Source organism: Cydia pomonella, chromosome 16, assembly GCF_033807575.1.
Source record: "Cydia pomonella isolate Wapato2018A chromosome 16, ilCydPomo1, whole genome shotgun sequence".
Taxonomy (NCBI): Eukaryota; Metazoa; Arthropoda; class Insecta; order Lepidoptera; family Tortricidae; genus Cydia; species Cydia pomonella.
This window is the reverse complement of record NC_084718.1, coordinates 14,095,970-14,102,913: the sequence shown is the minus strand read 5'-3', so window position 1 is coordinate 14,102,913 and position 6,944 is coordinate 14,095,970. Positions and strand designations below refer to the sequence as shown.

General features: G+C 34.7%; 1 long non-coding RNA gene across 1 annotated transcript; it reads left to right on the top strand.

Moving 5' to 3' along the window:
* Positions 1-1,259: 1,259 nt before the first annotated feature.
* LOC133526556 (uncharacterized) lies at positions 1,260-5,761 on the top strand. The gene is made up of 2 exons (XR_009800752.1): positions 1,260-4,558; positions 5,482-5,761. It is a non-coding gene; the product is annotated as an uncharacterized LOC133526556 (long non-coding RNA).
* The last annotated feature ends 1,183 nt before the right edge of the window (positions 5,762-6,944 follow it).

Below are 6,944 nucleotides of genomic sequence, written 5' to 3'. Positions count from 1 at the left end.
GCAGAAGTTTCGCCATGAGGCTGATTTTCTGTATCTTAGTCTTTTCTTGTAGTCTGTTTTAGCTGTTTTGTACCTGTCCCAGTCCTCTTCAGCTCTTGTGTTCACTATCAAAGTTACACTAGGGGTACTGTACCCCTAGTGTAACTTTGATCGACATCATAACGTGACGAACGCATTTGCGTTAAGTCTCATTTTGTATAGGATTTTGAGTTTCCAAATCGTCCCGCTTGGCGCGCTCTTTCGAAATCCAATACAAAATGAGACTAAACGCAAACGCGTACGTCACGTTTGGAAATCGAATTTATTTACACTAGGGGTACAGATCATTTGGAAATGGAAATACAGTCTTAATCAAATTTAATGTTGGCGTTTCCTTTATAAAGACCTGCGCCCAACGCAGTTATATTATGGGAAAACCTAGAAGAAATATACCTACTGTACCTATAGTTAATTATATGATTTATGTTATTTACAGTGGCCACACACGTGGAGGTCGATTCGAATTATGATTTATTATGATTTTGGACGACATTTTAATGGTCTTAAAGGTATACAGTACAGATGTAGGGAATAATCCTTTTCCATAGTATTTTCAAGGAAACGCACGAACGTGTTTTGCTATTTCAGTCAGTCTCAGTACAAAAAGTACTGAGCTTGACTGAAGTAGCATGATAAATACGCACGTTTTCGAGAAAATACCATGGCAAAGGATTGTTCACTGCATCTGTAGGGCTAAGATGTGGTCGGCTCTTTATCTTTTGTCACGTTCTAACAAATATGTAAGTGCGAAAGGGACGGGCATAGCGACAGGCGATCAAAATGGAACTATGCTGCCATCGCTGTACGAGTTATTGCCTAAATCACTATAAACACGACAAATTAAGCCCCATTTAGAAGGTTAAAGAACTTGTATGCATTTGGTATTTGGTCGATCGACTGAATTAATTTTTCTCTATTTTTAGCAATGTAGATGTGAAATATTGCATGCAAGTACTTGAATCGTCTAAATGGGGCTTTACTTTAGAACGTTTGACAGATTATCGCTAAACCTCAGTGATTAAGTCAAGATTTCACGTTATTGTAGTATTTTAATGGCTCATTATGTTAATTATCACGATACTTTAGCACTTGAATGGATCATTTTTTCATATATTACGTTAATGATATATTAACTATTCAAATTTGACTCATTAGAGTATTTGCTCGTTACTTCGAAACCATAATTCATATTTATCATAAAATTACGCGAAATTGGACATTTTGACCTCTGGAGGTCTAATACATAATTAAATAGATTGTATTGTACTCTCTTTATCTGCACATATATAGCATAAACCCTAATAAATGTGTTAAAAAACCGCAAATTGCGACTAGCATAAATTTTCACTACTTGGTCTCTCCATTTCCCCATAAACCAGTTTAAAAAAATAGTCTTCGTAGGTATACATACATACTGTATTAGTTCTTCTCGTGTTAAGTAAGTTAAATATATAAAAGCTGTAATTAGCTGTTTTTACAACAAATATTAATTTTAAAACATTTTTGCGTAATTTATTCAGTTGAAACAACTAACACAAAAGTATTGAAATAGCCTATTACGTGATAAGCAACGTGTACTTTCCATTGTTTGCTAGTCAACCGTGACAGGAAGAATATAATTATGAGATATTTTTAGGCAGCTGTCTGACTAGAATAAGCGATAAACAAGTAGCGTTAGATTATTTTTTTTCGCGGATGATTAATTTCTCTTTTAAAATAAGGGGTGTACCGAAATAAAACTGTAGACTTCAAATGAAAATAACTGATGCGATTGAGAACAAACTAAGGTTTTTAGAATAACTACTATAAAAAGTGACTTTTAAATTAGATAATTGACAGTTTATTAAATATATTTTATTCTGTACGAGTGATAGGCAGCTTTTTACGGACCCGTTTTTCATATTTGCTTGCATCAGCAGCATCACCTGCTGGAATTGTTCATGTTTTTTGGACGGCACTCCAGGACGTTTGGCGATCTTGCTGTGCTCTTCGATAATTACCAAATGCGATTTTTGTACGAAGGAAATTAAATAAGGGGCCTAGAATTAAATAACGCAAATTTTCGATTACTTTAGCTAACCTAACCTTTGTACGAAGAACTGAACTGACTTTCGTCGTAGTTCATTCCACTTTAACCGAATATATGTTACCCTAGTTTTTATGATAAATATGACAGGCATGCTTCGTTTTCGCAAATTATTAGTAATCTTTCTGACGCGCCTAGAGTCACTTGTTCCTAGAGGTCTGCCGTTTCAAGGCCTCTGTTCAAAAGACAACATATACTAACCGCTCGATTCGAAGAATGATTAATACACGTTTAAGATCTTTAAAAGATCGATTACTATATGATATGTCAAAATTGACGTTTATTTCGATTCGACTGAGAACCCAATAAGATATATATCTACGATATTTCTACCGTCAAAGTGACATTGGTTGCCCGAATCGAGCTGCTACGACATCTTATACGACATACAAACGATATCTAAGTGAGAACTTATCTAAACCAGAACTTATCGTTATCGTATTTCATTCTTCGAATAGGGCCGTAAATTAGATATTTATTATGAAATGCACGAAACTTCTAAGTAATTTTAAGTGTTTCGAAATGAACCATATAGGATGTTACAAATTTTCTTGCTATTTGGAAAATAACAATTTTTAATGATTTCTTCTATTTACCGGTGTAACGTTGGTTAGTGTAAAATCAGAATTATTTATATTGGAATATATAATAATATATAATAATTAAAATTATTATCGCGGTAAGAAAGTCGTAGTCATCGTGGCTAGAAGCAAAATAACAGCCGTTTGAAATTTACAGTTTTTTATCGGTACAGGCCTCATTTTCGTAGATAGTGTGAACACTCAGCGATCAACGATGGAATATTGCAATTCTTTTGTTTACTTGGTTTTTAGGGTTCCGTACCAAAAAGGTACAAAAGGAACCCTTATGGTGCGACTCTGTCCGTCCGTCTGTCTGTCACATTGCTAAATATCTTGAGAACTACTTGAGCTATCGTTTTGGAATTTGAAATATTTATGAACAAAACAACACTAACCCAGGAACCTAGGTAGGTACCTGCATTTCTTACGTGAGATTGAGTCAATCGATAGTCGGTATTTTGACGCAAGTCGAACAGCTGCCTAATAATTTATTAGTTTTTAATACTTTCTGTTTATACCTATATTTTGTCTAGTGTAAAACATTTCCGCACCAAAACCCCCGATGCATGCTAAAAAAATACATTATGTAAATGCAAGAATGTATGAAAAAACCGCAAAACAGATTGGCACGACCTAGATAAACACACCATCTTGCCAACATTCAAGTGCCTAGAAGTGTTACTAAACACACGTACCTATATACTTTTCAGAAACAAAAGTTTTCTAGCTTACCTACGGTGTGTGTGTGTGTATGGAGTGCGGGATAATATTACCTTCCAGGAGCGGCGTTTTTAAAACCACAAAACCATATTTAACACATCAATTTACATTAGTCGTTAGAAATTAAATAAATTAAACCGTTCTCATATATGCCTTAACCTTTAATATAAAAAATACATCACAGACGTAAAAAAATTAACAGATAAGATAAAAGTCCTCTCAAATATTTTGCATAACGCAGCATAAACTTTTGTGTAAAATAAATAATACTATTTAAAATATCCTTATTGTTGCAGTCAAATGTAATTATCATCTATTAGCTTTCAGCTAAAGTCACAATTTGTTTTCCACTGGTCTGCATAGTTGTATATAAGTGGAAGAACAGATACAATAGCAGTCCAACACATACGATGAAGAACACTATACATATGCACACTACGCACTCCGAGAGGTACACCTTGACACGTTCAGATCTGCTCATCCGATAGGTCGGTAAGTCCACGCTGGAATACGTCCACATCTTCACAGGAAACTACTTCGTTGAGTTACTTCACATCTATGTACTTAGTTGCCGAACGCAATTATGATATGATTACGATTTTCTTGTAAATTTTGTCAGCGCGCATCTGTCATCAGTATCTTATCAGCTTCTTAATTTAAGTCTTGTCGTATCGTATGTTTGCTTTCCGCAACCACATTGTTTTAGACGCATTTTTACAAACACTTCTTTTATGATGATTTTATGACTTGTTCTAGATGTAGATAATTCTGCAAATTGTCAATTTAGCCCTTATTTAGATAGTTCAAAATATTTAAGTCATGTATTTTTTAAACACGCGAATCGCCGCGCCGCTGCGCCCGCGGCTGACCGTGGCGGTAGTTTATTGACGTTTGCTCTATTACATTACATTCGCGTGCTGTACCCGTATTGTTAAGTACAATAACTTACTCGGCAATGTGTGCGTTACTTCACTGATAACGTGAGTTTTACCGTTTTGTTGACACAACCATTTACTGCAGTCAATTTGCCATAAAATTACTTTTAGATTAGATTTGAATTAATTGTATTCTTTCAATTGACACGTTATCTCAGTGTTGTCTTTGATCGTAACGAGTGCTAATTAAAAAAAAGGTAAATTAAATACAAACAGCGCATACGCAAGTAGTCAGTTTTTGCTGGCTCTATATGTTTTTTAAGATAATCCAAAATTTTAATAATCGATAATTTAGCGTAGGTTTTTTCCTAAAAAGATGTAACAACATGTTGCAACCAGTATGTAATTAATTAATAATTACATATACGCGCATACACAATTATTATATCGATTAAAACAAAGTCAGAGAATATCACTTAATTTATTAACGATTAATTTTTAATTTGCCTTCATTAAAATAACTTCCTCATAATCGTCACAAAATGTGTTAAAATTAAATCATTTTATCTAGACTAATGACGATTTATGTTTGATTTAAAAGAGCATTAAGCTAACTGAAAAAGTTATTGACATCTTTGTATAAAATATTACAATCGAATCTTCAGTCAATCTCGCGTCGAATGACAGTTCTTTCAAGACTCTTTCGGTTGAGCTTATTTTAAAAGATGAATGAAGAAATATATTTTAAACGTAATTTTATTATAATAATAATAATTCAGCCTATATACGTCCCACTGCTGGGCACAGGCCTCCTCTCATGCGCGAGAGGGCTCGGGCTATAGTCCCCACGCTAACCCAATGCGGATTGGGGACTTTACATACACCTTTGAATTTCTTCGCAGATGTATGCAGGTTTCCTCACGATGTTTTCCTTCACCGAAAAGCTAGTGGTAAATATCAAATGATATTTCGTACATAAGTTCCGAAAAACTCATTGGTACGAGCCAGGATGCGAACCCACGACCTCCGGATTGAAAGTCGGACGTCATATCCACTCGGCCACCACCGCTTCAGCTTATTAAATACTGTATTTTTACAAAGGTAATACATAGATGCTTAGTTATAGGTCGTATTATTGACGAAGACGCGTGCCTTGACTTGTAACGTCATGTTATTACAGGTTAGATTTGACAAAGCTGCGCGTCATCCTAGATGTCAAGAACCTGGTGGCGTAGCCAACGTGCAAATCGCTTACGCTCCGTAGCGATCGAAACGCAACTATGATTGTCACACTAATACGGAAGGGTGATAGAGACACAAAGCTTTTCGTTGTCGAAGCGATGACAGCGAAACGCAGCCTGGCTAGGCTGGCAGACCAGATAAATGTAACTTCCTGTAAAACGACATTAACTATCTTAAACAAAATAAACTAACTTCACAATACATAACAGTTTAGAATGCCTTCATTTTTAATCTCCATCAGCAGTTCCACTTCATCAAATAGTGCTACCTAAAAAAAACGAATTCCTATACAGGTTCTTATAATATTTGAACAGTTCCTCGATTTCTCCAGGATCCTATCATCCGTGAATTTTATGCAAACTCGCCATGTTGCGCAGGGCGTTATTAATGTGATAAAACTCTACAATACCGTGAATTCCTCCATTTTACCCTTTTCTCTATGAAGAACTCATTGAAAAATTAAAATTCATTGATAAATAAAAAGGTCATTTCTAGAAAATTTATTGTAAGTAGTTTACTTTTTACTAGCCATTTATGTAATATAGTCATATTTTGCCCGTGATGTTATGTCTTACCCTGGTGGGCTGCCCACCAAACATCGATGATTTATGGAATTAAGCACTTATCAAAGGGTACAGAAATAGAGGCCTAAACGAAATGCGTACAATACATATATGAGGGTTTGTTAAACCGATCGATCCCCTCGCTGTGCGTGTACGCACGTGCGTATTGTATCGATTCATATTTATTAGCAATATTTTAAGTTTATGTAGTTAGGTATTAAGAGAGTGGGATCGGTTTTTATTTGTTTATTTTATAGGTGGGTAAAGAACTTAAGAAATGTTCAAGTTTAATCCGTATAAATGTTAAACATAATGTTCAAAAACTTGTGTAGAGATTATATATTACCTATATACACTATCGCATATTTTATTGCTATTTTATCATTGGCATAATCCTTAAATATACCCCAGGATTATCGATAAGCTATGATTCATAAACACGTTACGATAACATATGCATATTCCCCTATAGGTATCTACTTCATTTAAGGGTAATACACGGAATCCTAATGACGTTATAAACTTTATTAGTCTGTCCATTTAGATGTTTATTATGTCTATGTATTATTATTTTGTTTTCATCACATTCGCTAGAAAAAGATGTTATTTCATGCAGGTGTACTGAAGGAGAAAGGCTTATATTGTTCCCGCGGGAGTTATGGATTGTGAAAAAAAAGTTATAACTCCCGAGGGAGTATTAGCTCTTTTTAAATTTTGTTATTAATGCATATGACTTACTAGGTATAATGAGTTTTACTTTTAAAATATCAATACTACAAATAATATCTCGGACAATATTTTACTTACCCCCCCCCGCCCTCGTTGCACAACGTACTAA